General features: G+C 41.0%; 1 protein-coding gene across 1 annotated transcript in view; it reads left to right on the top strand.

Annotated features, from left to right (window-relative positions):
- DOCK8 (dedicator of cytokinesis 8) overlaps nt 1-12,078 on the top strand; it is a 209,809-nt gene that overhangs the window by 103,048 nt on the left and 94,683 nt on the right. The window lies entirely within an intron of this gene.

Below are 12,078 nucleotides of genomic sequence, written 5' to 3'. Positions count from 1 at the left end.
TATGTATGTGTATGTGTGTGTATATATACACATACATATATATGTATGTATCTGTGAACAAGTAGTATTATTTTTACATTAATTTTAAATGTCGATAAGTGGCTGCACACTCTGTATATTATACTGTACTTTTCACCCAACAGTATGACTTTTTTTTGTTTAACTATTACTGTGGACTCATGAATTTTATTGATTCAGTGTGTTACACTCATTATCCTTTTTAATTACTTAGATTTTCACAAATTTAATGAATGAGAATTACTTGACAGCTTGCATTTTAGAAATATTAATATTGATTTATATAACACTTTGTCATAATTTTTAACTGCTGTATAGCATTCCTTTGTATAAAGAGGAATTATTTTTCCATTTCTTTTTTTTTAATTGATAGACATTTATGTGTTTTTCCAATTTGGGGTTCTTATACTGTGCAATGAGAAGTTTGTCTTGTTCTCTCTGTGCACATGTGTGAATGTTTTCCTAAGGAATATGCGTAAAAGTGAAATCACTGGGTCACAAATGATATACATTTTAAGTTTTATCGATACTGCCACTTTTTTCCCCAAAATTGTATCAATTTGCAATCTTTTCCATAATGTCAGAGAATTCTGATTCCCCCAGACCCTTACCCATACTTTCCAATATGACATGTGTATGTGGGACTGAATGCCAAGAACTTTAGAACTCACCTAACCCAAACACACCTACCCCACATTTCCAGATGCACAAAAGTGAGACCCAGACAGGATAAATGAGCCGTTCACTGAAGTAAAAAACTACAGTGAATAAATCAAGCAACCATCCACACAATTAGAAATGGACCTCTTCCTTTCAATGTTGGTGAAGTACTACACATGTCTTTCCCCATTTAATCCTTTCTGAAGAGGCTCTTCGTTTCCTAACCTCATTCCTTCCATATAAACTCAACCCAAATCCCCCTCCTAGATAAATAAGCATTCCTAAGATGAAGTAGTTTCAGTTCTCCATTCTGTTTAGGGAAATGAAGGCATGAAAATGTTTGCTTATGGATGCCGTGTTTGTATCTTTAGAAACCCTATCCTATAATGGGGAAAAAAAATGCTTGTGGAATTGAAATAAACTTGTACCAAATGAATTCTATAGTTATTCAACTTCCCCTCAGCATTTAATTACCCATGGGAAGCATTTACAACTCTCTGTACTCCTTGCTGCAAACATTACCCTTAATTACATCACAGCGGGACTCAGAATGCATTAGTGTGCTGATGACTCAGAAATGTAGGCGTGCTAAGGAGAACAAGTCTGGAGGACCCCTATGGCCCCAACTTGGCTTCATGAGAAACAGACCCTGAGTGCAAAGTGAATATTCTTCAAGCTGTTCGGTACACTATGGAAATGCAAGGCCACGCCATTAAAAGCCAGGTCGCTACCCTTGGGAATGATAGAAGAAAACACTTCCCTCCAGTTTGGTCATAGTGCCTTTTCTTAGCTCCCAGCCCACCACAGTTTACACCTTGTTTGAGAAACAAGAGATGTAATAAACTTGGTTAAGAATTGTACTACGTGAAAACATCAAGGAATTTAGAGATCATTTCATCTGATCTCCCGGGCTGCTGTTAAATTGGTAGTAGTTCTTCTCTAGTCCTCACATGCTTTGTAGTGGTTTTGTTTAGGTTGGTCTCGACAGTAACCAGTTCTAGACTAATTCTCCCATTTCCTACACTTCCACTGCCATTTCACAAAATGGAATGGAAGACTCAAGTCAGGACCGAACGCCAGGTCAGATTGGTGGGGTGACTGATTTTGCCTTTGGTGACCTAGTCTTCTCATTTCTGTCATTTATCCCTTCTTTTTGTTTCTTGTCATCTCCCTGTACCTCAAAAAACTTAGAACCTCATAGCTTTTCTACCCCCTCCTGCCTGAAAATCAAAGTCTGTGTTCAAGCAAAGGTCTCCTAATTTATGTTCATTATGGTGTCAGTAAAAAGTGTGGCCTAATGTCTTATCTCTCCCAAGAGTATTATTTCAGTAGAGACAGCAGTTCCTGTTTCAGTTAGAAAAGTTTTCCCTTTACTTAGTTGAATCCTGGATATCTTTCTAAGAATTTGCCAAGTAGGGTAACTTTCCACGTTGACATTGCTATTTCCATGACTAATCCTGGTTACAGCTATGTCCCTTTAAGAAAATGAAACAAATGAAAATTAAGATTTACAGAGCAGATAAATTCAGGGATAATTCTTCATAGAGGATTCTCCTAATGAATATAAAATATGATTTGACTTATAAAAATTTTTATCTATCCAGAACTTAGGAAGAATATGTTATTAGTGCCCTAGCAGGATTTGGTCAGTGGATAAAGATTGGCCTGCAGGCTAAAGGGTCTCGGGTTCAATTCCTCTTAGGGCACATCCATTGCAGGCTTGATCCCCAGTAGGGGGCGTGCAGTAGGCAGCCGATCCGTGATTCTCTCTCATCATTATGTTTCTCTCTCTCTCCCTCTCTCTTCCTCTCTGAAATCAATAAAAATATTTTAATGGATATTTTTAAAAAAGAAAAAGAATATGTCTATTGGGCGAAGGATTCAAATTTCAAATCTGTGTCCTTTTAACATAAATGGCAGAGCTCCCTTGGGTAAAGGGAACTATTACATGGCTCTAATGGCGGATGTTGTCTGGCCTTGAGTGTGAGTGGTGGCCAGAGTCACACATTACAGGATTCTAATATGGGTGAAGTTTCCAATTGAACACCGATTGAGTAGAACTCAGGTTACTCGTATCTCTCTTAAAGGAGCAGCTGCCATGGAACTTCACGTAAAACTGGCTTAGGATAGCCTGAAGTTGCCTTCCGGCCCTCAGTCTCCCCATTCTCCTACCTCTTCAGGTGCCTCCTCTGATTGCCCTCCCCCTTCTGGTGCACTCAGTCAGTCAGGGTCACTGTGTTGTACCACAACGGGCACCATTCACGTTGTATTCTCTGTGGATACTGACCCTGGTGCCTCCACCTTATTCTTCTTGCTTAAAGGAGCGGTCATAGGAGAACTATGCTGGACTCGGAAACATCCCATGAGCCAGCCAGGGTTGGCCACTGATAAAATGAACACCTTCTCTAAGGAAAGAGGTGAACTTCTAGAGCCAGAGTGCTGATCCCAGGAATAGCCAGCGTCTCCTAGACCGGTGCCGTGTGCCAGCCACCTCTATGGGTTAGAGGCATGGAGCCCAACCAGTGTTCCCTGAAACAGACCCAGGCAAGATCTTTTGCAAAATCACAGAGGACAGCCATTCTGAAAGGGGAGCAGAACAGCTGGAAAAATTAGGTTGATAAATAGGATTACCCATATCTGAATTTAGCATTCCTTTCTTCACGCCCAGATTAAGAAAACACTACTTCTTAGCCCAGGGACACGTTTGGACCAACTCCTGGCTTTCTTTCCCTGTGGCCCAGCAGCTGGTAATAGAGACGCCAGCTGCCTTCTGGTGGGGGCAGAATGAAAACAGGGCAGGCTGGGGCCAAGGCCTAGTGCGACCTTGAAGGGCATTTTATCCTGTGGCCACGGGGGCATGTACAGAGATCACAGGCGCTGAAGTTGTAATGAGCTTGTTAAGCTCCTTGCCCTCCCTTTAACTGGTGATTACATTAGGGAAGTCACATAAAGTGGGTTTTCATTTCTCATCCCGGCCCACGAGAGCCTCTGAGGTCATTTTATCCAATTAGCAGACTGCTGCGGAGGACTGGGCTGGCCGAGGACAAGCCTATCAGTTAGAACACGATTTCTTTGATGGGTAATTAGCTGTTTCCAGGCCTCCTCCTATTCAGCCGAATGTTCTGAGACCAGAAGCCTACATTCCCGAAGCTTGCCTGATAACTGGTCTGAAAGGGAGGCGTCTCCTTGTCACAGTGGAGTTTTGAGGAATACTACCAGCCTTGCATCCCACAGGGCCAAAAAGAATGGCATGGGATAATTGTGCAAGCCGATCTTGCATGAATGCCTGGAAGATGTAATTGAGAGAATAGGACTTCTAAGGAAAGGAATGAACCAGAAATAATTCTGGATGAGGTGGCTAGGAAGGAGTTGGGGCATAGAGAATGGAAGCTGACCGTGAGAGGGATTTTATTTTGTCCAAGGAAATGGATTCCCAATCTGAGCCCAGTGGATCTTCTCCCTGCTGTGGGTGAGGGGGTGAGGAGAAGGTGGTTGTGCCTCAGTCTGTTGTGGAGCTTTATAACAATACAGGTGTTCATCTTGGACACTTACCTGCCTGGAGACTCCCGTTCAGGAGGTCTGGGGTGGGGCCTTGGGCCTCCTCTAAGAATCAAAGTTCCCCCTCCCTTTTATGGAGTTCCTCTCAATGAGTTCTTCAAACTATGGAGTCACGCAAAGGTCCACAGTGACATCAGCTGCTGGAAACACTGCTCTGAAGCCTGGTCGTTGGTTTTACTAAACTTAGCAAGCAAATGCTTGTGGAACACGAAGCTTATTGTGAACAAACACTTCATTTAGGAATAGCCGTGCAGCCCAGGCAAAATACAATCATCTGAATTAGCCAAGTCATGGAGACAAAGGCAAAGTGATTCCTGTTGCCTGAATTATCCAGATTATAAAGACCCTGTACTTAACTTTGCTGTGGCAAGTTTGTCTCAATAATAAATCAGGAGCACAATCCCCCTGTACCTGATGTCCTGCTCCAAAACTTGGCCAACCTCCTTTTTTCTCTTTTCTTTTTAACATAAATTTAGTTTTATTTATTTTAAAATAAATAAGATGAATTCCCCTGTTTTTGCTTACCATTCATGTAATACATTATAGCAATTTGTAAGAAATAGTATCATTGCTAATTATAATGTTTTGAACTTCAAAGAGCAGCAATATAGTGAGAACTAAGCTCATGGAAGAGGAATTTGCTCTCATATAGAGAGATTTGCTTTCATATTTTATTAATCTGTCTATAAAACCTTCCCACAACAATGAATTCAAGTATAGTAAGAATGCATACTTTGAAAAAATGAAAAAATTCGGGAGAAGCCAGTTACTGAAAATTACTTAGCAACAGTTGCAGATTTTGCAAAGCTATCTTTTCAGCCACTTGAGGGCACAATTTGCTCACTTTCTAGATTCACCTGCAATTTGCTATCTGTCCTATTACAAAGGGAATTATTCTGATTTTATTAAAGGAAAACACACATTTTATTTTTTGCCTTTGAAGTGTAGAAGCAAAAGAACAAAAAAAAAAATCACGGGAAAGTGTTCCAGTGTTCCAAGAGATTGCTGTTGTCATTTTTTTGCAAAGCATTTTGTTTTGACCTGTCAGCTTCTGCCTTCTTTTATTAGTAAGTCATAACCTTAGAAATCTGGAACTTTTGGGAAGATATAGTAGGGATACACATTGAGATCTGTATCCTGTGGTTAGAGACAGTGAAATCTCATTTTTGGGAGGTGTTGTTCACTATAACATTGACCAATCCTGACTCACATACAGAACTAAAAGAATGTGGGTGAGGCAGTAATGAAATCATGTTAAGGAGGTTCCATGGACATTAATGTCACTGATTCCACAAGTCACAACTCCACATTATACTCATTCATTTTGAGTCAACCATGCTTTTGTGCTACTGCCTATTAACAACTGTCCTAACAAAAATTCCTGCTGTCTATTTAATGATGGCAAATACGTTCTTCACAGAGCCTTTACAGAGAATTCAGCATGAAGGTTCACAAAACATCTTTTTTTTTTTTTTTCATGGGTTTTGAGAAATGGTGATGAAAGTAAGGCAAATCTGGGCTTGCATTTGATTACGATGAGGTATAGTTTGCCTAGATTAGAAGGAGCCTCCTAAAGTCCAAAAAAGCCTTCTTTGATTTCCATGGTTTTGTTAGTTTTTTTATTATTATTTTAAAATTAGTTCTTTGAAGTGGCTTGTCTTCTGGCAAGATAGCCTTTGGGGAATTGTTCTCTCTTATTTTGTTATTGGGGTGGGGGGGGAGGGTAAAAATATTTTCTACTTTTTAGCTTTTTCATCCTTGGTTTTGTCTTTCCTGTGTACTTTATTAGTGGCCCAAAGATCAGCATCCACACACTCCTCCCAAGAAGTGTTCGGCCATCTCTAAAGCAGAGGTATTTTAACAGCTCTCTGTTAATAGATTTCCTGTGGTGTCAAGGCCTCAGACAAGCTGCCCTTGACCCCTTTCAGCAGAAGTCAGAATGCTCTGCGTGAAATATTACATGCTGTGTCACCGCCACCAGTTTCCCAGGGAAAGAGTGAGTTTGGGTGGAGGCGCAATGCTGGCTAGCCCCACAGCACGCAGCGAAATAGAACTATGAGTAGGGAAGGACTGAGTTTTGACAATGTAATAAGGCCATTTTTTAGAAGCCATGGCTAATCAGTTGTATGTCATGAATTTTTTATCATTAAAAATGAACTTCATTTATCCACTGGCCTAAACCCCAAAAAGGTTACAAAACTTCCCAAATTGTGTGGTTCCACCTCATTTATGTTCTTTGTTTGACCACCTTCAAAATGTAAGCTGAGATCCATGCAACAGGGTGGAAATATAAATATTATGGTTTAATAAAGATAAAAGTATGGGAAAAAAGATGGCGACCGGCAGGAAGGTAGGGAGAGAGAGAGTGTGAGTGAGGAACCCATAGAGAAGAGTGTAGACGTGTGTGGTGTGTGTGTGTGTGAGCTAGGGTCAGTTAGATTCTGCACGTCTTCCAAGGGGCTGCCTAACCGGGCAGTCCTAGACAGCGGAGCCCCGCGCACAAAGCGGACACATCTCGGCGGCTGTTGCGGACGCGGAGACCACGCCATCTTGAGAAACAGAGCTGCCTGAGACTCGGATCCTGGCTTCTGACACAAACCAGGACCCTGCAGCCACTGGGGACAGAGAACTGCTATCACAGCTTCAGACCAACAAACAACAAGAATCCAGACGTCCCGGCAGAATTCCGTGAGTCAAAGAGCCTACCCCCTCCCCGCAGGCGCGCAGACAGCGCCATTTTAACTGATAGATCCGCCTCTCTCCCAAGCCGCAGAGCTTTGCGCAGGGACTCGCTCCCCCTCAGGGAATTTGGCGCACGCGCGAGCGCACAGGAGAGAATCAGCTCCCTGTTGGGGAAATCTGTCAGTGCGCACAGAGGGCACCCCTTCGGAGAATTTGGGGGAATTTGGCTTGCGGGTCACAGCTCTCCCTTCAGGGAATCTTAGTGCTTGCACAGAGGGGCTTTCCCTTGGGGGAATTTGGCGCGCAGGACAGACTCCGCCCCCCTTCCGGGACTCCGGGAGAGTGCACGGAGCCAGCTCACCTTCAGGAAATCAAGAGTGTGCGCCCTAGCCGGTTTGGCTCAGTAGAGAGAGCACACACAGGTCGCAGCTCCACTTCAGGGAATTTGGCACGCCGGACACAGCTGCCTGGGATCCCTGACTCACAGCACATTCACACTAAGAGCCAGCGACCCCAATTGTTGGTGCATGCACACATAGGGACCCTGAGTCTCAACGAGAAACCGCACAAGGCAACAGAGACTCTGACACTCTAGTCCTGGTGCAGACAAAGGGAAACTCTGACTCCTGGCACTTGCTAAGGATCTCATTTTCGGCACATACCAACAGTGTGGTGCAGACAGGGTCCCTGAATCTAAGTGTGCACACGAGACCACACGGAACACTGGGGACACTGACCCTGGGCAAGTCTGGTTCCCACCAACCAAAGGCAGCCACACGTCCTAGTGTCAGAGCACTTCAGTGAAACTCGGGTGGAGTGAAGTCCCCACAGCACACGGCCCAGGTCCACGCAAACGGAAGCTTGAGCTTTCTGGTGATAGCCAGAATGGGGAAACGAAATAACTCACAGAGGAAAGAAAATGTGGAGTCGCCAAGAAAGGAAATCAGTGAAACTGAAGCTTGCAACATGACCGAAAAGGAGTTTAGAGTAATGGTCGTGGAATTTATACATTGGATGGATGAGAAAATCAACAACTTATGCAAGAATCAGGAAGAAATGAAAAGTGATATAGCTACAATCAAAAACACCATGGAAAGTTTCAACAGTAGACTACAAGAAGCAGAGGACCGAATTAGTGAGTTAGAAGATCAGGTACAGAAACAAGCTCAATCTCAACAGCAATTGGAGAAAAAAATTAAAAAGCAGGAGGAAAGCCTAAGGGAGCTTCGGGACAACATGAAACGAAGTAACATGCGTATAATAGGGCTGCCAGAAGGACAAGAAGAGCAGCAGGGAATAGAAAATCTATTTGAAGAAATAATGACAGAAAACTTCCCGGATATGGGAAAGATAAAAGTTACGCAAGTACAGAGAGTCCCAAGCAGGATCAACCCCAAAAGACACACACCAAGACATGTCATAATTTCAATGGCAAATATAAATGATAAAGAGAGAATCTTAAAGGCGGCAAGAGAGAGACGGAGAGTTACCTACAAAGGAACACCCATCAGATTGTCAAATGATTACTCAACAGAAACACAACAAGCTAGAAGTGAATGGACGGAGGTATACAAAGTGTTGCAAAGCAAAGGACTGAATCCAAGAATACTATATCCAGCAAGACTATCAATCAAAATTGAAGGGGAAATCAGGAGCTTTGCAGATAAAAAAAGGCTTAAGGAGTTTATTACCACCAAACCAGCAATGCAAGAATTGCTAAAGGGAATACTGTAAAAAGAAGAAATAAACAGGTAAGAAGGAATATAGACACAAAAATAGATATGACCACAAACAAATACCTTTCAGTAATATCTTTAAATGTAAATGGACTAAATGCTCCAATCAAAAGATATCGAGTAGCTGAATGGATTAAAAAACACGACCCATATATATGCTGTCTACAAGAGACCCACCTCAGAACAAGAGACTCACACAGATTGAAAGTGAAGGGATGGAAAAATATCTTTCAGGCAAATGGAAATGAAAAAAAAGCTGGGGTAGCAATACTTATATCTGACAAAATAGACATCAAAGTAAATGCCATAACAAGAGATAAAGAAGGCCACTTCATAATACTAAAGGGAGAAATCCAACAAGAAGAAATAATTCTGGTAAACATATATGCTCCCAATATAGGAGCACCCAAATACATAAAAAAACTCCTGGAAGATTTCAAGGGAGAGATTAATAGCAATACAATCATAGTAGGAGACTTTAATACCCCACTATCACCACTGGACAAATCCTCTAAACAAAAAATCAGCAAAGAAACAGCAATCCTAAATGAATCACTAGACCAGATGGAATTAATTGACATCTTTAGAACATTTCACCCCAAAGCCACAGAATATACATTCTTCTCAAGTGCACATGGGTCATTTTCAAAGATAGACCATATGCTGGGTCACAGGCAAAGTCTCTTCAAATTCAAGAAGATAGAAATTATATCAAGCGTCTTCTCAGATCACAGTGGCATTAAACTGGAAATCAACTACAATAAATACAATCCAAAGAAATCAAACACTTGGAGACTAAACAGCATGCTATTAAACCATGACTGGGTCACCAGAGAGATCAAGGAAGAAATAAAAAACATCATGGCAACAAATGACAATGAAAACACAACAATCCAAAATCTTTGGGATACAGCGAAAGCAGTCTTGAGAGGGAAGTTCATAGCTCTACAAGCCTATTGCAAAAAACAAGAATCAATGGTAATAAATTACTTAACCCTACAACTCAAAGAGCTAGAAAAAGAGCAGCAAGAAAAGCCCACTGTAACCAGAAGGAAGGAAATAACAAAGATCAGAGCGGAGATAAATGACATAGAGACCAAAGAAACAATACGAAAGATCAACAAAACCAAGAGCTGGTTCTTTGAAAGGATAAACAAGATTGATGGACCTCTAGCCAGGCTCACCAAGAAGCAAAGAGAGAGGACCCAAATAAACAAAATCAGAAATGAAAGAGGTGAAATAACAACAGACCCCGCTGAGATACAAAGGATTGTTACAAAATACTACGAACAACTCTATTCCAACAAACTGGACAACCTGGAGGAAATGGACATATTCCTAGAAAAATATAACCTTCCTAAAATCAATCAAGAAGAATCTAAAGAGCTCAATAGGCCAATAACTATGGACGAAATTGAAGCAGTCATCAAGAAGCTTCCGGCAAACAAAAGCCCGGGGCCTGATGGCTTCACAGGAGAGTTTTATCAAACATTCAAGGAAGAACTAAAACCTATCCTCCTCAGACTATTTCAAAAAATTCAAGAGGAAGGAACACTTCCAAGCTCCTTCTATGAAGCCAGCATCACCCTAATACCAAAACCAGATAAAGACAACACAATGAAAGAGAATTACAGGCCAATATCCCTCATGAACATAGATGCCAAAATCCTCAACAAAATTCTAGCAAATCGGCTCCAGCAGTACATCAGAAAGATCATACACCATGACCAAGTAGGATTTATCCCAGGAATGCAAGGATGGTATAATATCCGCAAATCAATAAACGTGATACATCACATAAACAAATTGAGAGATAAAAATCACATAGTCATATCAATTGATGCAGAAAAAGCATTTGACAAAATCCAACACCCTTTCTTGATAAAAACTCTCAACAAGGTGGGAATAGAAGGCTCATACCTCAACATAATAAAAGCTATATATGATAAACCCACAGCAAACATCATACTCAATGGACAAAAACTAAAAACATTTCCCCTAAGAACAGGAACAAGACAGGGATGCCCACTCTCACCACTCCTGTTTGACATAGTACTGGAAGTATTAGCCATTGCAATTAGACAAGAAGAAGAAATAAAAGGCATCCAAATTGGAAAAGAACAAGTAAAGCTGTCTTTATTTGCAGACGACATGATATTGTACATAAAAAATCCGAAAGACTCCGTCAAAAAACTAATAGACTTAATAAATGAATTTGGCAATGTAGCAGGATACAAAATTAACGCCAAGAAATCTATGGCCTTTCTATACACCAATAGTGAACTTACAGACAGAGAGACTAAAAAGGCAATCCCATTTACCATCGCACCAAAAAAATTAAGATACCTAGGAATAAACTTAACTAAGGAGGTAAAAGACCTATACACGGAAAACTACAGGACACTGAAAAAAGAGATAGAGGAAGACGTAAACAGATGGAAGAACATACCATGTTCATGGATTGGTAGAATCAACATCATTAAAATGTCCATACTACCCAAAGCAATCTATAGATTCAATGCACTCCCCATTAAAATACCAATGGCATATTTCATCGACCTTGAAAGAACTCTCCAAAAATTCATCTGGAATAAAAAAAGACCCCGAATAGCCACAGCAATCCTGCGAAAGAAGAATAAAGTAGGAGGGATCTCAATACCAGATTTCAAGCTGTATTACAAAGCCACTGTTCTCAAAACAGCCTGGTACTGGCACAAGAACAGACATATAGATCAGTGGAACAGAATAGAGAATCCAGATATTGACCCAAACCACTATGCTCAATTAATATTTGACAAAGGAGGCATGAACATACAATGGAGTCAAGACAGTCTCTTCAATAAATGGTGTTGGGAAAATTGGACAGATACATGCAAAAAAATGAAGCTTGATCACCAACTTACGCCATACACAAAAATAAACTCAAAATGGATACAGGACTTAAACATAAGACGGGAAACCATAAAAATACTAGAGGAATCCACAGGTAGCAAAATCTCAGACATATGCCAAAAGAAATTCTTCACTGACACTGCCCCTAGGGCAATGGAAGCTAAAGAGAAAATTAACAAATGGGACTACATCAAAATAAAAAGCTTTTTCACAGCAAAAGAAACCATTAACAAAACAACAAGAAGGCCTACTGCATGGGAGAACATATTTGCAAATGGCATCACTGATAAAGGTTTGATCTCCAACATCTACATGCAGCTTATACAACTTAATAAAAGGAAGATAAATGATCCAATAAAGAAATGGGCAACAGACCTAAATAGAAGCTTTTCAAAAGAAGACAGAAGGAAGGCCAAGAGACACATGAAAACATGCTCAACGTCACTAATTATCCGAGAGATGCAAATCAAAACAACAATGCGGTACCATCTCACACCTGTCAGAATGGCTATCATCAACAAATCAACAAACG

Source organism: Eptesicus fuscus, chromosome 15 (assembly GCF_027574615.1).
Source record: "Eptesicus fuscus isolate TK198812 chromosome 15, DD_ASM_mEF_20220401, whole genome shotgun sequence".
Classification (NCBI taxonomy): Eukaryota; Metazoa; Chordata; class Mammalia; order Chiroptera; family Vespertilionidae; genus Eptesicus; species Eptesicus fuscus.
The sequence above is the reverse complement of the archived record's forward strand: the minus strand, read 5'-3'. Positions and strand labels throughout refer to the sequence as shown.